Below are 24,053 nucleotides of genomic sequence, written 5' to 3'. Positions count from 1 at the left end.
AGGGTAAGTTCCTAGTAAGGCTCCAGAACCCACCCCCCGCATGCATAAATAATCCAAGGACAGCGCACTGGGGGGCCCAAGCACAAGTGGATCATGAGCAGGGTAAGTTCCCAGTAAGGCTCTTAGAACCCACCCCCAGCGGCAAAATAGTACAACACAAGCGCTGAGGGGGCCTCACAACACAAGTGGATCAGGAGTAGGGTAAAATCCTAGTAAGGCTCTAGAAACCACCCCTGCTGGAAAATAAGCAATCAAAAGCGCAGAGGGGGTCTCATAGCACAAGTGGATCAGGGTAAGACCCTAGTAAGGCTCCTAGAACCCACCCTTGAAGGAATAACAATCCCACAACAGAGAGTGGGGGCTTCAAAAACCCAAGTGGATCTTCTTAGTAGAAAATGCCAAATTCATCTCCAAAAGGTTACACCCAAAGGCTAAAACACCTCCATGGAAAACTACAAAACACATGATCTAAAAACTCAATGGCTCAAAGAACCCACCCCGAGGAGTATCAAATGCAAGAAATCGCAGAGGGGGTTGTTTTCAGAGAAAAGTGGATCAAGGGCCATAAGAACAATAAAAAATCACCCTGTGAGCTAGCGAGGGCGCAAGTGCTAAACCCGGTCGGGTTGGACGCAAATGAAAGGCACATAAAGCGAACACCTCCCCACCTCACACGGAAAAGACAGGTGAAAGCAGGGAAGACCTGCTGCAAAAGTCAAGTATGTTATGAACAAGACACAGCTCACACGGTGGGTCCAACATATGTCACAAGCATTCATATGAAGGGTGGCGGGGATCAGCCTCGAGCAGGCCCTACTTGGGAGTAGGGCCCCCTGCTCACCTGATCCCTCTGTCACCAAAATATATTTTGTTATTCTCTTTATGATGATGTTATGGTTGTTTTTCTTTTGCACCATGGCTGGTACTAAAATAAAGCTTGTGGCCAAAGTGTTTCCACCTCACATCCTTGTTTCAGTCTCCTCATTCCTGTTACTGTCATTACTGTCATGTCATACTTGTCATCCATGTACACCTGCATGTCACTCCCTGCACAAAAACACTTCCAGGCTTACGTCAGCACTCCGGAGCTGAAATGACAGGAGCAGTGCAGTTGCTTTCATGCTGTTCTACTGCTATGTGTTCGTCTGGTCCCATTGCGCGGGATCTGCGTATGCGATGACGTGGGTGCCGCGAAGCAATGACTTTTTTGTGTGTTTGGTCATGCGATGCTAGAAGAATGAGTTTGAGGGCCTCATTACGACCCTGGCGGTAAGGGGTTTACGCCAGCGTTAGCTGCGCCGACCCCTTACCGCCAATTACGAGGTCCCTTAGCGCCATGGCGCTTTTAACACCTGCTTTTAGCAGGTGTTAAAATCCATGGCGCTAAGGGACCATGGAGTTAATTACGCCACCGTAATTTACGGCGGCGTAATTAACGCCTTCCCCACTCCCATTATGCCCTATGGGGCAAAAATGGGAATGGGGAAGGGTAAATGGGGATTGGGGACTTACCGCCCCGCCAAGGTCGGAATGGGGCGGTAAGTCCGCCAACCACCATGGCGTAAACGTAGTTTACGCCATGGCGGTAAAGTCACAACCCAGGCGGTAACTTACCGCCTGGGTTGTAATGAGGCCCTATGTGTGTATTGACGAAGGTGGTGCACGAAAGTTCGCGGTAACACGTTTCTGCAATGAGTTTGACAACGAGTGGGCAAAATGGTGCAAACATTGCTGTGAATTCTGGATTTTCGTTCCCCCACGGAAGCGTCGCCCAGTCCTAGCTAGGAAGAGTTCCAGGAAGAAAGTGTGATATAGTTATTGCTATAGATGGGAAATGCATACTAAGCATAGAGTTACTTCTGGGAAGGGCATTATGCTTGAGACATTGCAGATGGTTCGAAGGTAAACCCGCAATTACAGCTTGTAGTCGTAACTTGCTCTTTGATTGTCAACTCTTTGATGGAAGGCCTTTGCAGTTTGAAACAATATTCATGATACACAATGAAAATAAAGTTGTCAAAAAAAGAAACAGTATATAACATGCTATATTAATGCTCAGATAGCTACAAACACTGTAGCATTTTCCAAACTTCGAGGCGCCCAGCGGCTACTTCCGGAATACACCATCTCGTGTGGGTGTGCTACAGTAATGTGAGCCTCCATCCGGTACATTTCACCGATATGCGTCACACAGGCCTTGTGCTTTATACCGCTCTGCTGGGAGGCGTGTAATATTCGTCCAGGTATGTTATGGTCATCTACGGCTGATATACAATACTAGCTATAACAATTACCAAATCACACGGTCACGCGGGAACTGTTCCTGGGACACCCGGGCAAGTTGAATTATTTTGATAGAATATCAGCAATACCGGTAGCCTTGCATTTTGAAATGACAGATATAACTGTAGCACTGCACTCAGTAATACGATTAACATGATCAGTTGTTTTACTTAGTGCCACGTGCTGCATTCCTCCTGCTTCTAAGCACAGTCATCTTTTGACCCACTCATTGCAGTCATTGACAAGGAGTACATAAAGGAGTATACGGAGGCAGTACATACCCCCTGGGGACTGGCGCCTGCGTCTTCTCGAGAAGGGCGCCGTGCAGCTTATCGTTTGGCAGATCTTGAGCTCCACATATCTCCGTTTGGACATAGCGGCCTCCGTATTTCTTCCGCTTTCCTCGCAAAGACAACGGTTGTAGCTTGATTATCCGGGTGTCTCCCCGTGTGACCGACTGGACAAGCGAGCCACTCCTGTCTGGGGGTGGAGTGCCGAAAGTTTGGTCAGATAAATAATTCATCCACGCGAGTAATGTTTCAAGGACAGTAATTTAAGCACCGCCGCAGCTAAGGCAGAATAATGAAGTGCCCCGAAGGCTCTCGGGCTAAAATAACCCGCTTACTTATGCACAGGAAGTCCACCTGTGACACACATTTAACAGACATTACTGCCCTTTTAGTTTAACTTTTTAAACACCTGTGAGGCTTCTTGTACGCGTGTCTCCCAACCCGCAGCACTGTCTGTCTGTCGTGACTCCATCTGACCGTGTGCCTGTCCTGTCTGTCAGCCGGTGTGTGTGTGTATTTTTGGTGGGTTTGTGTGTGTGTGGAAGTGTCCATGCGTGTGCATGCGACTCTTGACTCTATGCCTGCTCTCTTTCTTCTTGCCCTATCTGTCCAAACAGGGATGTAACCTATCTTATTTCGCTTCCTGTCTTATTTGTCAGTCTATTTATTTAGTAGCTTCGAAGTGCCGTTTTCCATTAAGGGCGGTACCCAGGGCTTCAGAGTGGCTGTAGAGTTGACCAGTGTGTGTGTTTTTATTGGCAAAAATATGCAGTTCAAATATCAACCTTCAAATGTTAATATTCCTCAAAGTGAACGTTCTGATCAGCACCGGTGTCACTCAGCAATTTGAAAAGGTGCAACACCAGGTGGGGGTTATGAAATTGGGCGTGTGCCCTCTTTGGGGTGGAGTGGGGAGTGGGGTTAAAATGTGCCTCACACATGATTTTAAGGCTTGCACCAAATAACATTTAAAAAACAGATTTTGTGTATGATGCGAGTATGAACACAGTAGCAGTTCCTAAATCTTTCTCTATTTACGTATAGTGCCTTTTTTGTTCCGATTGTTAGAACAAAATATATCCTCTAGTCTCCCCAGTGTCATAGAAAGTTGCCACATTTGGGAAGCAGCCATAACAATATATATCGATGCTGGCCCCTTTTAAGTTAGGTGTGCCCAAAGGTAAGTCTAACTACTGTCCAACAAATATATGCTAGCATTGCCACAGTAAAACAATGTCATGCTTCTAACAGTTTTAAATGCACCTCAAGGGAAGAGTGATAAAGAGATGGATAGAGTGGGTGAGTGTTGATGCAGGAAAGCGCATGCTGCATTTGCATCAACTGGAGAACTCAGCTCCTCTTGGATGTGTGAGGTCCTATCTAACGTTTGTAAAACCCAATCCCTTAACCTTACTTGTGCACACTCTGGGAAAAGTGTTCATGTACTTGATGGCCTCAAAAAGAGGTATATTCTGTAAGAAGGGTGCAAAGTTGCACAGAGGGCCCCACTTTCAGACTGTCCTGGTTTTTCATACTGCATGTTGGCACTTCTAGTAGAGGAGTGTTATTTAAATGCCGGAGACTCTGGCAGACCATTCAATATGTTTGATAATTGAGAAATGATGGTTATGTCTGGTGCCTCTTTGGTGATTGTTGTATGGTCATGTTTGTGCCTGATATGTAGCATGGTTTTGTGAAAACACCCCAATGAAAAATAAGTCATGCATTTAATATTAATGTAAAACACTCTCATGATACTGAGCAGTCTGTAATATATGCTAATACTGCTGCTGTAAAGCACATTGTCATGATGCCTGTGTCTACAATAAATCCCAGCACAACCCTGAAAAACAATTCTCATGCAGCCTTTGCCAAAAATATGCCAGTATTACCACTGAAAACACTTTAATGATGGTGCCTAGAGTATACTCCAGTATGCCACTGTAAATCCTATTCAAAGTGTGGATCCCTCACATTCATAATGCCGGTGTACCGCCCCCTCCACACATGTGCAAACAGACACACACACTGACTGAAACTTTCCTGCACGCACACATTGCGTTCACCACATGCAAATACACAAACAGATTTTGCCCCCTTTAAACATTTATTTTTACTTTTGCAGTGTGGTGAGGCATTGTCCTTGGTAACTTTGGTCGAGGCACCAAGCAATCCAAACCAGTAAGGAAGGCACAAGAAGCTGCAAGATGGTACCAGGGGGCCAGAGGGCATTTAAAAATAAAACAGCATCTACATCATGCCCAGGTACGTTTGTGGGTACAGATGCTACTGGGCATTTACAGAAAGTAAACGGATACAACAAACAAAAGAAATTGATAGCTAATTTTGCAATTCAGCACTAACGTCCTCTAGGCTCCAGCCCCAATGAAAGTAAAAGGCCTGGAGATCGGCAAATGCAAGGAGCATGTAACAAAGTTCCACTGACCATGCTTGGCTTGCAGGCATAGTAGTTTGCAAAAGCGCTTAGGACCATCCCGCATGTAATTACATACTTCACTGCTCCTCTGACCCTATACTTCCCCTTTAAGAGGAACACAAAACCCCTCCCATCAGGGCAATGCCTAAGGGCTTCCTTTTGTTAGTCCATGGTGCATGTCCATCTGCATTATCCCACAACCCTATGTAAGTCTGAATGGCACTATTGTTGAAGTGTCTTTGAGGTGTCAGTGGGCCATTAGAATGGAGGGTTCCAACAACTGACAGCACATTGTGGGCCCTGGATTGGTGCACTAGCATAGCATACCTTGGAAAAGCATGATTTAACCTAACATTGACACCCATATAAACATTTTACATTACCTGGAGCATACAGCAACAACTGCTTCAGACAATTTGAAAGAAATTGAACACAATCCACACTGAGGTCTACCCAAACAGATTTGCACACATTAACATTACAACAGAGCAGCCTTACCGTGCTCGTTCTACACCTACGTTTGTCCCATGCCGCATCTCGTGCAGAAGTTGTGCTATACAAGAGCCAATAACAACATAACTACACAGCAAATCACATGGTTTTACTCATTCTACTGTGGGGAAGAGCTCTGCCTGGCCCAAGGTATCCTGTTGACTGGCAGTAGCAGGGCAGGCCATTGATGTTCGTTCTTCTGCAGTCCATCCGTTTTATTAGACTCTCGGGTGACCTGGCGAGCGTGTGACTATATATATATATATATATCCTCCTGTTAAAGCAAGTGATAGGTAATTGTGGCTACAATAAAGAGACTTGCATGCAAAATCATGCGCAAATCCCTGTCCGTTGATTCATGGAAAGCAATGCGTGGGGCTTACCTGGGACGTGTGTGGAATCCGGGCCCGTCTGTCGCATCACTGCGAGTCGAGGAACGCTTTGTGCAACACCAAGAAGAGGGTGGGCTGGACCTACGCAGCCAGCTAAAAAGGGGGCAGAACATGCCGAATTAGTAAGAACAAGCAAAAGTGTTGGCGTAACGAGAGACGTTCCACTGTCAAGCACCGCCCATACGCACGCAAAATAAATGTATTCATGTAATTGAACTGGGAACATCGGGTCGCAAAAAAGCACACGCAAATCCCAGCACACCTACGCCACGTGATAGCAGGTGCAAACGTCAAAGCGCACCCTAACAAATGCCTATAAAGTATGTAAGACTGTCATGCATGCTGGACGTGGTCCTACCTCCTACGCTCGTAGAACAGCTAGACCGTTCTATTCCAAATGGCGGTTGTTCGATACGTTGCCTGGAAAACGACGTTTGCACTTTTCACGTCGCTAACTTCACGTGTATTCTGCTCCGTAACGTGAACTACGGCATTACGTATTTAAGCAGGGTGGAAACTTCACTCGCTGCTTCTGATCGAATCATTTGGCGTTGTGTAGCTGAACCTCCGGTCTGCATCCTTGCAGGTTACTACAGCTACTTTTTGGGCCTTCTATAGCGTGTTTTCCGTCACACGCTGATTCCTGGAGCTGTTTGGTTGCGTGTAACTCCACACGCGCACGCTATCTTCAAGCGCTGCTGGCCTGGACTGCGTGAATCCTGTTCGCGTGTAAATCCACACGCGCACGCTATCTTCAAGCGCTGCTGGCCTGGACTGCGTGAATCCTGCTCACGTGTAAATCCACACGCGCACGCTATCTTCAAGCGCTGCTGGTCTGGACTGCGTGAATCCTGCTCGCGTGTAAATCCACACGCGCACGCTATCTTCAAGCGCTGCTGGTCTGGACTGCGTGAATCCTGCTTGCGTGCAAATCCACACGCGCACGCTATCTTCAATCGCTGCTGGTCTGGACTGCGTGAATCCTGCTCGCGTGTAAATCCACACGCGCACGCTATCTTCAAGCGCTGCTGGTCTGGACTGCGTGAATCCTGCTTGCGGGCAAATCCACACGCGCACGCTATCTTCAATCGCTGCTGGTCTGGACTGCGTGAATCCTGCTCGCGTGTAAATCCACACGCGCACGCTATCTTCAAGCGCTGCTGGTCTGGACTGCGTGAATCCTGCTCGCGTGTAAATCCACACGCGCACGCTATCTTCAAGCGCTGCTGGACTGGACTGCGTGAATCCTGCTCGCGTGTAAATCCACACGCGCACGCTATCTTCAAGCACTGCTGGCCTGGACTGCGTGAATCCTGCTCGCGTGTAAAATCCACACGCATATATTGCTCGCGTGTAAATCCACACGCGCACGCTATCTTCAAGCGCTGCTGGCCTGGACTGCGTGAATCCTGCTCGCGTGTAAATCCACACGCACACGCTCTTTTCTTCGCGGCTGTACAGAACCGCGTGAACTTTGTTTATACCTCAAAAGGAGTGCTATTTCCAACTCCTGCACCTGTGATATTAACAGGGGGATTGATTCATTTCTATACTTTACTCTACGTGGGAAGGAAGCTTTTCAAGGATAATTGGAAGGTGACAGTGAACAGTACTTTGGACGCTATCCTGTGGTGCATCAACCCGGTATCTAGCGTGAGCCTCGTTCCGTTCGGGATAAGTCTCCCTTACTAATCTTCCCTTCCTTGTCGTTTGTTCTACCTTGGATTCCTCAAGAGACTCTGCTGGATTCGTCTGCCCTAGACTCAAGGTCAGTGTGTGCATTCATGACATTTTCTATTCCATCATACCCAGGTTGGGGCAGTTATTCATGATACTTTATTTTGTTCTAGGCTGACTTCCTATACCTTATCCACGCCCTTTCCAGTGATCCATCGCTCTGCCTGTTTTACCGGTCAGAGAGTTGTATCATTTGGAAGGTCTTAACTTGACTTCACAACTATCAAAACGCGTGAACAGGGATCCGGAAGACCCTACCACCTGTATCCTTTTGAGTACCGTATCCTTTTCGGTTAATACTTTGGTGCTTTCTGGCAAAGACACACCAAACAAACGGGTACAGCCAGAATGAATGCACCATTCGTTGCAGCAATCATCCTGGGACACCACAGGAGGAGGAGGATGGACAGGGCCCGGATCTTCCACCCATGGAACAGCCTTTTTGGGATGCTTGATGACCAGGTCTATGGCAGGTATAAGTTCCCCCGACATATCCTAGACTGGGTCAGGGAGTGGGAAGATGACCTCACATCACTCACCATGTGCCCCCAAGCACCGAGCCCCTCGCAAAAGGTACTCACTGCTCTGCATTTTCTGGCCACTGGGTCATTCCAGCAGACAACCGCCATAGTAGGTGGTATCTCGCAGTCCATGCAGTCTCGCTGCCTCCACCAGGTGTTGGCATGCATAACTGCACAACCTTCTGGTCACCGGCATATCTATATGCCCAGAACACTGGCAGAAAGGCAAGCAGTGGTCCAGGATTTTTTATGTGGTGGCGCACTTTCCCCGAGTACAAGGTGCTATTGATTGCACCCATGTTGCTCTATCTCCACCTAGAGCAACAAAGCACATCTACCGCAACCGGAAACATTGGCACTCCATCGATGTTCAGGTTGTGTGTGATGCCAAGGGCATCATTACTGAAGTGTATGCCAACTATCCTGGTAGCACACATGATAGTTACATCTTCAGGATGTCCCTGCTACACCGGCCCCAGGAAGCTGGGAACCATGGCAACACATGGTTTATTGGTGAGTATGAATGGCCATGCACATTCATACATGTTGCACACAGATCAATAGACACTGCAAACAAATGCCAATGACAACCATTCTCACCTCTACAGGGGACAGTGCCTACCCTCTGAGCACATACATGATGACGCCCATATGCAACCCCACCACACCTGCTGAGGTGAGGTACAACCCTGCACATATTGCAACTCGGGACATAGTGGAGCACCAATTTGGAGTGTTCAAGTCACGTTTCCGCTTCCTTGACCACTCTGGTGGTGTGTTGCTATATGCACCACCAGTAGTCTAAAGGATCATTGTGGCAGCATGTGTCCTGCACAATGTCACAACACAGCGTGGCGTCCCTGTGGACATAGTGGTGGCACACCATCCACACCTACAGGCACCCCCCTTGCCTATGGCTGGGCAAAGGGCACGTGGAGAGTATACACGTACCCAGCTTGTGCAAACTTTTTTCACCTAAAATCCTTCCCCTGTGGTGTGCACACGATCCAGCCAAATCCCAGGTACCATTCACTGATGATAATGGGCCAATCCACTGTGCCCACAAAACCACCCCAAGAATGTGCCTTTGGAAGTCCAAATTTGTGTTCATCCATTAGAACTAAAAAGACATGCATTTGGTGTTTCCAAAAGGAACACATTGAAGATGGAGTACACTACTACGACCATGGCAACCATTGAATGAAATCACCCTTTAGGCACAAAAAACATACCATGTGACTAATTAAAATACACGTCAAATATGTAACCATCAATAATTCCATAAACGCAACAACCATCATATCTGAGCTGTGAGCCATACATGTCCTCCAAAAGTAACATGTCCCCAAAATCCCAGAAGCACAATGGCATATTGCTGCACACCTGTTCGAGAATGTGCATGATGTGCACAAACATGTCCCTGTTGTGGTGGGTGGAAAAGCAGTGCAGTAAGGATCCACATGTGACATAGATTCTGGCAACATGAACCCAATGCACCCCATCCCAAATGAACCACTGAACAAGAGGTAATTGACAATTGTGACAAAGAGGGCTACACACCAGAACGGCCACATCCACACCTACAGCAACTAATGTAGCTATTCCATATGGTTCAAGATAAATGCCCTTCTTACCTGTCCCCTGTGCATGCAGTCGACGGTCAAAATACATCCCATGAAATAGCCATCATTCCCTGATTGAAGGATCTGCAGACAATGAAACAATTCAAACTGAGTGCAGCCAACACATCCATGCACCCACAAAGTACAGATACACGTGCCCTCCTCAGTGACATGCACGACATGCAAACAACAACTTGCAAGATAGCCATCAACATGTGTCCCAGTACACATGCAACAACACCTGCACACTACATGCAATTCAAACACACACACTGACAAACAACCACAACCCCCACACTGCCTGACCCCTGAATGCCATGCAGTAAATGTTCATGTCACACATCCCCATTTCCAAGCCAATGGCACATACACGACACACACATCAGTCAAAATCCTGCATGAAAAAAAATGATAATATATTAGAAATGCCTAATTGAGACCCCAATAAAGCAGGGACCTCCCTGGAAGACAAGCAATGACATGACAAGGCATGCCATCACCAGCATAGTAGTGGGACAGTGCAGTAAACACAGTCATGGGAGCCCATGATGCAAAAGACAAGAAGGCCAAAGCACAAATACTCACCACTTGCACTCCAGGCAGGATCATGCTAGAGGCAGCATTTCACAGAGGCCGATGTCAGACAGGAAGGCTAGCCACCGAGGCAACTGCCATGGAAGACATAAGCAGACATGACAAAGCAACGTGAAGCTGCAAACAAAGATAAATGCACACAAAAGGTAGTATGCAAGGGAAAAGTGCAATGCCAATGTAGACTTCATTGTGACAGCATATATTTGGTTCAATTGTGCATTCAATTAAATGCATCAGCACCATGCACTCAGCTGCGGTCAACTGGGACATGCATGTGAAAACACCAACACTGCACAACGTAGTGTGCCTGTTCACAACATAGCATCCCAAAAATGTGCATCAATGCTGCCATGTTTGTGGACCGTAACCGGGGCTGCACAACATCAATGGGGAACCCTGAGCAAGAGAGTCCAAATGTGCAGCCGAACCATAACCCCACATTGCATGGGATGCAAAGTGTCACTCACTACACATGTCCAAAGTGCAATGAAACACACACCAGAAAAACCATCAACACCTGTCACAGGCCACAAACAGCTTGCCCTGCCACCCACTCACAACCCCCCAAGAAATGCCCACACAGCTGGAACACCCACAATATTTGCAATCTGCAACCCCTGGCATCATGAATCCATAGAAACCACACCATGTGACCAGAACCACACCATGTGACGCATGCACCCACGAAGTAATACTTGTGCCCCACAGGAGAAGTCAATCTAAAGTGATAACACCCAGTGCAAGACTCCCAGCCAAACACCACACAAGTGTCTACAAATGCCCTTCACTTACCTGCACAAGGTACCCACCTGCTACCGCAGAGGGGCATTGTGCACGCAGGTGCAGGCTGTCGAGCAACAACATGAAGTCCTGGAGAGGTTCTACCCGGCGCTGCATTCCCAGGTCTGCAAATTCCGACCACGTCTGATGTCGACTGGTGAATAGGCATGTGGTGCACTGCTCTGCAGTGCATGTGTGTTGTGCATGTGCCTGCATGTTGGCAGTGAACCGCTTAGGCTTGCAGCAAGTATGTTTCTGAGATGGATGTCTGCATGCATGCCCCAGACATCGGCTCCCCATGTGTGCAGACATCTGCGGTTTTGAAATGTGCTCTTACTTGCATTGTGTGTTGTAGTACTGTCTTGCAGACTATGCACATGCAATGTTACTTGTGTCTGAGACATGCCAGGATGGGAAGTGTGCCAGTTGAGGAAGTGTCGACCATGTCATGTGCATGCATGATGCTCATGTGTATGTGCCCACAATGGGAATGTGTGACTGGGCATCACTCATGCCTTGGTGCCACACGTGCATTCAGATGTCTGGTTTAGTCACGTTGAGGCATTGCAGTTCCAGGAACTCTGATGCGATTGGTCATGGAGCTGCTTGGGCACTCTGAGTTGATGTGTGTGCATGACATGTGTATGTGCTTGGTGCTCTGGCATGCTCAGATGTGCATGTGCAATTTATGCATGTGTGTATAGCTTACACAATTGATTGATTGTGAGCTGAGAGTGGCATGTAGTTTGATGTGATTTTGTGCAGTGATGGCCAGGCAGGTGTCTGCATGGCCATGCTTGGAGTTGTGCCAGAATGGTTGGACACTGGTGGCCATGATTCAACTGTGTCTTGCACACAGTGTGTCCACGTGGTGGCCCACCACTTCTGTGATCCAATACTATATGTGTGTGTGTACGTCCTTCCAGTTAGCTCCCTGCCCACCCATCTGCTATGTCTCCCACTGATGTGCAGCCAGTTGTAGTTGGATCAGGTCGACCGTCCCCTATGGTCATGTGATTTATCTTGGTATGTGTCTCTGCGATGGCCACATTGTGCTGTGTTTACATGGAGATGTGTCATGTATGACTTTCACATTGTGCCTGAGTTGTTGTGTCTGAATGGATGTAGACTGCATGTCCATGTGTGTGGGTGTAGATGTTGATGGTTGTTCCTTTGACAAGTCATGTACATGTGAATGTTGGTACACTGATGTTGCTGTTCTGTGTCTCCTTTTCCATAGCTGAATCTGATGAAGAGGGCGGAAGCAGTGCTGTGGAGCATGGATGCAGGGATGACTCCACCAGACAGAGGCAAAGGCCCCAGCCCTCCCCCCCTTCCTGTGACAGCTCATCTTCGGGGAGCGATGTAGCTTTGGCAGCACCGGTGACATCGGGCATATCTGCTGGGGGTGAGTCCAAGAAGTTGAAGGTGGGAGGGGACTCCTCAGCAGTGGTGGGGCCAGGTGATGCCATACAGGGGCCATCCATGGCGGAAGACGCCCTGGAATCATCCAGGTTGATGGAGAGAGAGGCGGAGGAGGTGGCCGTTGCAGCCCAGCCCACGGAGACAGGTGGGGATGTTGAGGTGGGCATGCTTGATGGATGCAGTTCTGTCCCAGGGGCATGAGGCTGTGCACGCCACCGTGGAGGTGCCTGTGCAAAATCCTGTCCCTGGGCCATCGAATGCAGCAGTGTGCGCCTGCCAGGATGCCTCCACCCAGACTGACACCCCCTTGTCGGCTGGTGTGTCCACCCAGACCAACACCCCCTTACCAGCTGGTGTGTCCATCTAGAATCATGTGCTGCCCCTGCTGGCTGGGTGGACAAGGCAGACAGGTGTAATTCGTGATGATGGGCAGGCTACTCGGAGTCTGCTTGCCATCATCACAATGAGCTATACCACATTGTGGCCTTGATTGCAGCAGGCCTGTTCCCTGATGGACTCCATGGGATGTTCACTGCTGTGACTGCCTCCTCGTCTTCCTCCTCTGTGCACCAGTCATCCTCCAGGCAGTGTTCCAGCCAACATACCAGCAGGGCCCACTGTGGACCAGTCCCACCCACAATGCCCTGTCTGGTGGAGCTCACATCCCTGCCTGAGGTGGGGAGTCCAAGGCACAGCAGCTGAGGTGGTCACTGTGCCTACACAGGCACCGACAGGGTCACAGGCAATGGAGGGACAGCAGTGCAGGTGCGGTATGCCCCCCCATAATCATCATCAAGTCAAAGGGTGTACCAATGCTGTGTGCACCGTGCATAGCGGCAGCAGGTGGCAACAAGGAGGAGGCATTCAGTCACAGGGCATAAAAAAACAGAGAGGCAGGTTGCACCTTTGGGGCAGGAGGAACATGTGGCTGCGATGTAGGCTCTATGTCTTCCGTGTTCAGAGGCTATGAGAGGTGGCTGATGGCAGAGAGGCAGTGGGCACTGGAAGCAAGGGTGATGGCAACCAGGGCTGAGGTTGCGCTGCATCGCGCAAGGAGGCGGGCTGCCGTCCTGGAGGCAACTTGCAGAGCGGCGTGGGAGACTGAACAACAAATGCTTTCCACCCTGCAACCCTCTGGGAGTCTACGGATGCCCACCTGATGGGGGAGGATGAGGCATGCAACTCAGCCCTGGTGGACAGCTTGGCTGATATTGGAGATGAGGACTAGCCCGTTGCCTTTGTATATAGTTGTTTGGGTGTAGGTTTAATTTCTTGTTTTCCTTTTTTCCCCCGGTCTACTATGACATTCATTCCCTGTTTTTCTTGTATATAGTTCTTTAAGTGTAAGGTTATTTGTATTTATTTTATATGCACAAGGACGACTTGGACCTTCATTTTCATTTTTTTAAGCAACTTTGTTTTTGTAAATACAAATGTATTATGGTTGCATTCCACGCTTCATGCAGTTCATTTGTGTGTCTGCAACTTTAATTATTGACTTTTCAGTCAGTGCTTTTCTCCATTGCAGGTCATGAGTGTTGTGGCGTGCCTGTGTGTCTGTATGGCTGTGATGGATGCGGGTGGAGGGCTAGAATAGTGCAAAACATGTGGGGGTGGGTACATGCTTCAACTAGGGGTTGCACAGGATGTTTGAAATTGCATTTACATGTGCTGCATCAATGTGTGTTTGGCATCATCGTGTTTGTGGTTTAGTGTTCGGGTGTGTTTCAGATGATCTACATCCATGTATGGTGTAGTGATGTGCAGATGTGTTTATTGATTTTTGTTTGGCTATGATTGTGGATGTCATGCCACAGGTTCCTGTGTGTTTACAGAATTGAACATTGTTTTCATTTCAAGTCCACTGCAGTTCATGTGTACCCTTTGCAAATGTGTGTATGTGCACACACTCTATTCACTGTACAGTTTATTTGGCATTGTCTCGGGAGGATAGCTCAGCGGCAACGTGCTCACCTTGGAAGCAAGACGACACAGAGCAACACGGGTTCGATCACCGGGTCCGCGCTTGGAAACCTCTGGGTATTAAGCGCGTTACAAATAACTTATCATATCATATCATTGTGGTTGCTGCATTGGATGGTGCGGTCAGTGTGGGTGGGTGGCCTGGTCACGTCACTTGCACATTAGTTTGTTATTGCTTTGCTACTCCCATTTCATGCACAGACACACTGCCTTCTCTCATGTGTTGCTCCACCTCTACCACTAGAATGCAGAAGTGAGCCATGTTTGCTCTTTCGTTGTGGCAGCACACTTTTCCTGTCTCAGTGACTCATGCACTCTCTGACTGTCCTCCTATTACCCATGCATGGGCCTGTCATGTTATTTTCCCCTGACAGGAATTTTGCCACCCCTTTCACCCTGATCATTGTTTGTGGATCTGCCAAATTGTTTAGTAGGTTTACTTCTGTCACGTGCACACATTCAGCTGGTGTACTTTGATGCCTTGGCAATGTGCCATGCACAACATGCACATGCCACATGTCATTGCATTCACTTGTCACATGTGTATGGGGTGGGCAGATTAAGGTCTGGCAGGGTGTGTCAGCAGCTCCTGTAGTCCTGGATGGATCTCTGGTGCTTCCTGTTGATTGTGTTTGTGGTGGACATGCTGGTGCTCCACTTCATGGTGCTGGCAGACCACAGAGGTTCAGGTGAGCTGCATACTTGCATTGCACTGGTATTTTGGGAGACTGTCAGGGGGCTATGTGGGGTGATGTTGGAGGTGAGGGGGACAGGTGGGTGGTGTCCAGACTGGAGGGGGCTGGTGGGTGGTGTCCAGACTGGGGGGGGGGGTTGGTTGGTGGTGTCCAGGCTGGAGGGGGCTGCCTGGGGGTGGTGTCACAGTTGAGGGAGGTGTGGAGAGGAGAGTGTACTGTCAGGGGGCTGCCTTGGGTGATGTTGGTGGTGAGGGGGGCTGGTGGGTGGTGTCCAGACTGGAGGGGGCTGCCTGGGGTGATGTCAGAGGTGAAGGGGGCTGCCTGGGGTGATGTCGGAGGTAAGGGAGGCTGGTGGGTGGTGTCTAGACTGGAGGGGGCTGCCTGGGGGTGGTGTCAGAGGTTAGGGGCGCTAGTGGGTGGTGTCCAGACTAGAGGGGTCTGTCTGAGGTGATGTCAGAGGTGGGGGGGGGAGGGGCTGGTGGGTGGTGTCCAGCCTGGAGGGGGCTGCCTGGGGTGATGTCAGGGGTAAGAAGGGCTCCCTAGGGTGACATCAGAGGTTAGGGGGCTGGTGGGTGGTGTCCAGATTTGCAGGGCTTGCCTGGGGTGATGTCAGAGGTGAGGGGGATGTCTGGGGTGATGTCAGAGGTGAGGGGAGCTGGTGGGTGGTATCCAGACTAGAGGGAGCTGCCTGTGGTGATATCAGAGTTGAAGGGGCTGATTGGTGGTGTCCAGACTGGAGGGGCCTGCCTGGGGTGATGTAAGAGGTGAGGGGGCTGGTGTCCAGACTGGAGGTGGCTCCATTGAGTGATGTTGGAGGTGGGGGGGCTGGTCGGTGGTGTCCCGACTGGAAGGGGCTGGTGGGTGGTGTCCAGACTGGAGGGTGCTGCCTGGGATGATGTTGGAGGTGAGGAGGGCTGGTGGGTGATGACCAAACTGGAGGGGGCTGCCTAGGGTGATGTCGGAGGTGAGAGGGGCTGCCTGGAGTGATGTTGGGGGTGAGGGGGGCTGGTGGGTGGTGTCCAGATTTGAGGGGGCTGCTTGGGGTGATGTCAGAGGTGAGGGGGGCTGGTGGATGGTGTCCAGACTGGAGGTGGTTGCCTGGGGTGATGTCGGAGGTTAGGGGGGCTGTCTGGGGTGATGCCAGAGGTGAGGGGGGCTGGTGGGAGGTGTCCAGATTGGAGGGGGCTGCCTGGGGTGATGTCGGAGGTGAGGGGGGCTGATGTCCAGACTCGAGGGGGCTCCCTGGAGTGATGTCGGAGGTGAGGGTAGCTGGTGGATGGTGTCCAGACTGGAGGGGGCTGGTGGATGGTGTCCAGACTGGAGGGGACTGCCTGGGGTGATGTTGGAGGTGAGGGGGGCTGGTGAGTGATGTCTAGACTGGAGGGGCTGTCTGGAGTGATGTCAGAGGTGTGGGGGGCTGTTGAGGGGTGTCCAGGCTGGAGGGGCTGGTGGGTGGTGTCTAGTTTGGAGGGGGCATCCTAGGGTGATGTTGGAGGTGAGGGGGGCTGGTGGGTGATGTCCAGACTGGAGGGGGCTGCCTAGGGTGATGTCGGAGGTGAGGGGGGCTAGTGGGTGGTGTCCAGACTGGAGGGGGCTGCCTGGGGTGATATCCGAGGTGAGGGGGGCTGTCTGGGGTGATTTCAGAGGTGAGGGGGTCTGGTGGGTGGTGTCCAGATTGGAGGGGGCTGCCTGGGGTGATGTCGGAGGTGAGGGGGGGCTGATGTCCAGATTCGAGGGGGCTCCCTGGAGTGATGTCGGAGGTGAGGGGATCTGGTGGATGGTGTCCAGACTGGAGGGGGCTGGTGGGTGGTGTCCAGACTGGAGGGGACTGCCTGGGGTGATGTTGGAGATGAGGGGGGCTGGTGGGTGATGTCTAGACTGGAGGGGCTGTCTGGAGTGATGTCAGAGGTGTGGGGGGCTGTTGAGGGGTGTCCAGGCTGGAGGGGGCTGGTGGGTGGTGTCTAGTTTGGAGGGGGCTGCCTAGGGTGATGTCGGAGGTGAGGGGGGGCTAGTGGGTGGTGTCCAGACTGGAGGGGGCTGCCTGGGGTGATATCCGAGGTGAGGGGGGCTGTCTGGGGTGATTTCAGAGGTGAGGGGGTTTGGTGGGTGGTGTCCAGACTGAAGAGGGCTGTCTGGGGGTGATGTCAGAGGTGAGGCGGGCTGGTGGGTGAAGTCCAGACCGGAGGGGGCTGCCTGGGGTGATGTCAGAGGTGAGGGGGGCTTGTGGGTCGTGTCCAGGCTGGAGGGGGCTGCCTGGGGTGATGTTGAAGGTGAGGGGGTCTGGTGGGTGGTGTCCAGACTGGAGGGGGCTGACTGGGGTGATGTCAGAGGTGAGGGAGGCTGGTGGGTAGTGTCCAGACTGGCGGAGGCTGCCTGGGGTGGTGTTTGTGGTTTGAGGTGAGGGGGCTACTGTGTGGTGTGCAGTTGGAGTGTATGCCGGCAGAATGGGTGCCTATGGTGTAGAGCAGGCTTGCCCAACCTTTTTGAATGTGGGGCCGAAGCATTAACTTTTTGTCACCCAGTGGGCCGGCGAGCCAAAAGTCAACAACCTCACCCAAAGCAGTATATTCAAAAGAAATATTGTGTGACTTTTGACACAATAGCATCACAGGCAGTGATAGCCATGCAGTCCCAAAGATAGCTTTTGGTGTCATGGGCAGTGATCAAAGGTTAGTTTCTTGTGATTTCTTTCAGTGTCTATGTGTTCATATTTTTCTGAAAAAGTGGGGGCGACCGAGCGTAGCGGGGAGCTAGATGGTTCTAGGGAGGGTTTGGGGGAATATTTTTTCAAATATGGGGTTGAAATGGTGCATTTTACAGCAGAAATGGTGACCAAAAAGCCATAAATGTACAATCAGTTCTAAAGGGGAACATGAAAATTCCATGTCACCAACAGCAGAAAAGAACATTTTACAACACAACACATTTTAATGATCAATGTGTCCACAGTGTAAGACAGCACTGTCACTGATGTAACACATTGTCATGCTGGTTGTACCCAAAATATGCCCCTGTAGCAACATGTCTATGCTGGCTGTTCCCAATTTAGGCCAGCATTGTCCTGTACAAAGCATGATTGATGCTGCCTGAGCATGTGCAGTGTGCCCAATACATATGGTGGCTTATCTCTGTAATACACATTACCTCTGTGGTGATGAAAGAAGCATAATTCAATTCAACAGATAAAATGTGGAAAAGCGATCACCCAAAGGTGAACCTAATTGAAGAAACGCAATGTGAGCACAATCTTAAAGTATGCAACCTAGCAGGCCTAGTGCACACTTTACCTTTTCTTACACCAATAAATCAGGGGGAGAGCGCGAACGCAGTCCCCCACTACCAGAAATAATGCAGTCGTGTACCCCGCATTTGGGAATATAGCAGGGGTCCGCAAATCCGATGTGCAATGGGTAAGGCTCACCCTGGGAGATCTGCCCTTGAGATCAGATTCTCCCCTGCCAGCTAAGTATGAGTTGCATGCAAGAGGGCAGGGGTTGGGTCAGTTCTGGGAAGCCCCTCTAAGAGAGGGTGAGAAGGCAGGCCCTGACCCAACCCCCAGCCCCCCAGAAGCTCTGAGCATCTGCAGAGCTGCCTGACCCGCGTGTAGGTGGAAGCTCCAGCAGGCAGAGCCCAACAGAAGAGCAGATTGTAGTGCAGTTCCTTTCTCCCATCAGGCCCTGCTCGGCCCGAGATTTGTATAAATAGCAGGATGATTCGAGCAGGCCTGTTGCAGTCTACCCACTGGCCTGTCAGCCCCACACGGGCCCATGGCCCTCCTGAGCGGAGCTGCTCAGCGCTGGCCCCATTGACACCATCATAATCATCCTGGACCTCGACGCTCCACCACCCCAGAATCTCAGAGTTCTGCTCAATGACAATGCTGAAGCTTTGACATCTTTGCCGTAACCATTTGCCGTGTTGTGTCAGCCGAGCCTGCACAGCGCCAAAGGTCAGTATTCCCTTGTCCGGGCCCAGAGGTCACTGAGTCTTCCAGTGCCATCCACTTGGCACGGCCTACTGTTCCCAGCGTTTTCTACCCGCAAATCAGCACCACTGCCAAACAGAACTGCATCATTTGTGCCCATCGCTGCTGCTCTCCGACTTGACCCCAGCCCAGCGCAAAGGCACCCATGCTTCTGGTCTGATGCTGAAAAGCCTGGCTCTGTTGAGATCCGAAAGACAAGAACTAAGGTATTTTGGGAACATACTACTATTGTTTTTTGTGTTGCAACTGTATCAGCTCACACCTCTCCTGAAGGGTATAGGCTGCCCTCAGATTGTGCTACCAAAAGAGTGAAAATAAGTTATACCTGTTGGGCTTGCCTGTTTCACTTTTATGATTGGGATCACTGCTGCATGGGTATTAAGCGTGTTATAAATAACCTATCATATCAGATCATATCATAGATCACAGATCAAGATCATAAGCAGCTTCCAGAAACCTTGGCAGGTGGTCCACTGAGGCCCATTTGCAGGTTGCAGTGTTTTATTGCAGTGTGTTATTGGTGTGTTATAGTTTCTCAGCTGATAAAGGTTCATCTTCGGTGACATTCGCAATTCAAAAGAACGATTTTTGGGGCAGACAGGCTGTGTTGCCGCAACCCCTGCTAAACATATGTCCAGAGATGACAAACCTTGAAAGTAACTCCGCACAATGGCCCTCTGAGCAGCGGCCCACGGCTAATCAGGGGTTCAGGAATCCACAGCCGAGAGGAACTCCTGCACAGAACCTGTCCACATAATCATTCTCCCGGGCCAGCACTCTCTTCGTCTCACCTCACCACCTCCTCCCTTCATCTCGGCTCGTCTTTTGCCCCTAGGAGCACCATGCAAGAGAGGAATGGGCATGTCTGGGCCGGAGCCCGTTCCTCTCTTGCATGGTGGGTCCTACTTGCCTGAAATGGGATATTTAAATGCAAAGTAATTGCTACTATATTAATCCCATTGTTCATAGTTTGTGGGAGCACTGGGCAATTGTATGGACCCGCGCTCACTGAAAATGAATGATATTCCCGAGATAACCCTCACTATGCCGTGATACAAATTAGTCTCTCCTTCCTCCATCATCAAGTCCCAAGATCTTCTTGACAAATTCTTTTATTTCTGCAATGTTTGTCGGAAATCCGACAAACATTGCATGAATAAATAAATGAAGGTTTCGTGGCTGAGGACTGTAACCTCTGTAACTACTGTTGACCCCATGGGGTCACCAGAGGAAGTAACAGTTTTGCGCACAGACACATTTAAAAAAAAAAAAAAAATATTTGAACTTTACTCAGTTACAACTAAGTTTTGTCAAAGGTTTATTATTTTTTTTTTACTCAAGAGTTGTCCAACATACAGCCTCACGGGCCACATAAAAATGGCTTGGCGGGCCGCATTGTGGCCTGCGGGCCGTATGTTGGACAACCTTGGTGTAGAGGGTGAACTCATGTTTTTGTAAAGGGTGTAGCCTCCACATACGAGTGAAGGGCGTGTTTTCGCAGGGGTGCAGCCGTGGCTTGCAAGGGATTGCCCATGTTTTCGCAGGGGTGCAGCCTGGGTTTGCAAGCGGAGGCATGCGATTTTGTTGGGGTACTGCCTCCACTTACTAGGGAGGATGCGCATTCTCGCCAGGGTGCAGACTGGGCTTATGAGGGAGGGCCCCTGTTTTCGCATGGGTGTAGCCTGGGCTTGCGAGTTGAGGCGCGCGATTTCACTGGGATGCTGCCAACACTTACGTGGGAGGGTGCACCTTCTCGTAGGGGTGCAGCCTGAGCTTGCGAGGTGAGGTGCGCATTTTGCTGAGGTGCTGCCTCCACTTACGAGGGAGGGCATGCGTTCTCGCAGGGATGCAGCCTGAGCTGAGGAGGTGAGGGGTGCAATTTTGCTGGGGTGCTGCCTTCACTTACGAGGGAGGCACGCGTTTTTGCAGGTGTGCAGCCTGGGCTTGCAAGGGAGGGCGCACCTTCTCGTAGGGGTAATGGATACAGGGTCAGGGGTGGACACGAAGGGTTACGCCTGGTTTTGGATTTTGCTTGCTTTTTGGTGTGCTTGGGGGTGTGTTGTGGGCGTCCCTCGCTCAGCTTGGTTTTACTTGCGTGACAGTTAGAAATGTGCCTTTGGATCCATGAGTATGCAGTGTGCACATTTTTTTCTGCACCACTGCTCGTGCAGGTATGTTATCTGCACGCAGAACTTGCAGGAAAAATGTGCAGACTTCCATGAATTGGGCCCTAAATCTGTCCTATTCTATCAGGCTTTTTATGAATAGCATGAACATAATCAATTATAGTGGCTCCCAATCAATGCTTGATAAAACACAGTGGGCTTGTTTTCTATGTCCTGGAGTGGTAAAGTGAGGCATGAAAACAAGGTGTAAGCCTTGTATGCCTCACTTTACTGATCTGCAACATCTTTGCATTATTATTCAGTTTGAGATGGGAGGGGAAGTATGTTTCCTCCTCCACGTCCCGCCTGAAAAACGGAATTTGCACTTTTGCGAAATGGAGTGCAAAAGTTCGGTGTAATGTGGTTATGCCTCATTTTGCACTTCACTTTTGGATTCCACTTTACAAAAGTTGAGAATTGGATGCAGTGAACATAACAAAACATACATACGTTGGTGATCCCCTTAATGCAATTTACACTGTCTTAAAAATGTATCCCTGTTTGATAAAATGATTTGCCCAGGAAAATGTACTTTCATTAAGCATTAAAGACGGTATTTGTACTGCTCCGAAATGTAGGCACTTGAACACATACCTTCTGCTCTAGATGGTACGAATAGTTACTTTACGCTTTCCAAGAACTGCACAACTACAGTATTACAGGGAGTGATTGCTTGCAAAGTGCACAAATCAGCAATCTGACAATATATAAATCCATGTATTAAGCAGAGCGTGATTAAAGCTTTATTTTCCACATCCCGAATGAATGAAAGACTATAAATACCAGAATGAAGAGTTTAAGGCCTGAACATCTGTTTAATAGCAGACATCATGAAATACACTAAGCTTTTAAAAAGACTTGCCTCACTTTGTCTTGGATAAAGGCACAACATTTGGGGCTCACCTTCTGCTTTTTAGAGGCAAATGCCCCCTTACCCTGATAATATGCTGATTACCTGATAACAGAAAGGTGTTGACTAAGTCATTAACAGGCCCTTGTTAAGGGCAGAGCAGTGCAGCTGTGCCTTGTAGACAGGCTGCTAATCTCCCTGCAAGGTCTGGCACTGTAGAGAGGTTTACATCTCCTGCAGCCTCTATAGTTTGGGCTCCTATTGGGCCCTTAGAGGACCAAAATAAAAGGGGCAACACATGTTGCACCTGGAGAGCCGCTAGTGCTCATCAGACTTCTCAGAACAGAGCTCCTCTTTCTGTTACGTGTGGACGGCTTCCTTTTTCTGGCCATTACCGGGGTTCTGCAGTTTCTTGTAGAGTATTTAGCGGTCGGTTACCGGTTGTGGCACATTTATTGGTGTCGTGCGTGACTGTTGTAACTTGTGAGCAACTGCCATTAGAGACCCCACACTTGTCAAAGAGTTTCCTACTGTGGATTGGACTGAATTGTACTCATATGCTAAATTGGCGTTACGGTCGCATCAGTTAAACGACTGAAAGGAACATTATTTTGGTGCCCATATTTCATATTAAAGCAGAATTTAAACCTATTCAGGCGATGGCTCATTGATTTATTATTTCTTAGGCAAACCTGTTTTTCAACCTCATCAGTTACTTGGTTTGACACATTTGTGCTTCCATTTTTTTTTCTATGATCCATGTTTATAGATATGGCGTGAAAAGAGGGGGGAGACCTTGTATTTTTAAAATGTTTTAAAATGCAAACATATTATAATGCGGAAATGTTCTTTACTTTGAAGATCCAGATACACACCATTCTCTCAACTGCCTTTTAATCTACCAACCTCTTGCCCCTATTCCAATCTTCTTAGAATCATTTTCTGATATGTTGTCCCATTCAGGATTGGCTCACGAAAGTAATATGTATCTCAGAGATTTTAATCTTTCTGAATAAGAGGTTTTTGTGCCTTCCTTAAAACAATTTCAAGATTTATTTAAAGTTTTTAAATGATATCAGTTTGTGATTGACTCTCAATATCACTTGGGGAATATTCTTGACCTGATTATCGCAAAAGACGATCTGATCAACTGTCATGTACTGAATATGGTCGACTGGCATGAACATTTAATTGTTCCATTTACTATTATTAATTCAGTTTTTGTGCGTCAAGTGCAAATTCAAATCTTCTAAACTTCCCAATTGCAATTTTAGTTTGGTATCTATCGCTGAGTTTCATTGGGTGATGAAGTGTTGCTCTGAGTCTTACCTGGCTTGGTAGACCATATTGATTGTTTTGAAAGTTTCCAAACCATGACTATTGAGTTGGCAGATACTCTTGCACTAAAACATTTCTCGAAAAATGAATAAAGTTGAGGCATAAACTGAGATCTGAAGAATCCCTTGTAGTGTCATGTCAAGCTCGTGTTCAGAGAAGAAATTTGATTAAGGTAGCTAAGTCCCCGTTCTACATGCAGCATATTTCCTGTGCAGCAAACAAATCATGCTGGTTAGTCAATAACAACCAAACTCGGACAGACAACAACGGACCCAAGGGCCCAAAAGGAGTCACTGTATACACAGGACCAAGAGTATAAAACAAGAACCCTATAGGGGGTGCCGGACCGATCAAACATAGCCTTGAGAAAGACCTTTGGGTCGAAACACGTGTCGGCTGACCACATGGGACATTAAGAATCCCACCCTCATCATGTTTGGGTATAACCCAAGTAAATAAACAAA

The 24,053-nt window shown here is 49.1% G+C and overlaps 1 non-coding gene across 1 annotated transcript; it reads right to left on the bottom strand.

Moving 5' to 3' along the window:
• Nucleotides 1–18,559: 18,559 nt before the first annotated feature.
• On the bottom strand, nucleotides 18,560–18,721 carry LOC138570429 (U1 spliceosomal RNA). Its single transcript, XR_011303488.1, has one exon. It is a non-coding gene; the product is annotated as a U1 spliceosomal RNA (small nuclear RNA).
• Between the last annotated feature and the right edge of the window lie 5,332 nt (nucleotides 18,722–24,053).

The sequence above is a fragment of the Ambystoma mexicanum genome, chromosome 2q (assembly GCF_040938575.1).
Source record: "Ambystoma mexicanum isolate Mex_15411 chromosome 2q, UKY_AmexF1_1, whole genome shotgun sequence".
NCBI classification, from domain to species: Eukaryota; Metazoa; Chordata; class Amphibia; order Caudata; family Ambystomatidae; genus Ambystoma; species Ambystoma mexicanum.
Note: the sequence above shows the minus strand (reverse complement) of the source record. Positions and strands in the feature narration are given on the sequence as shown.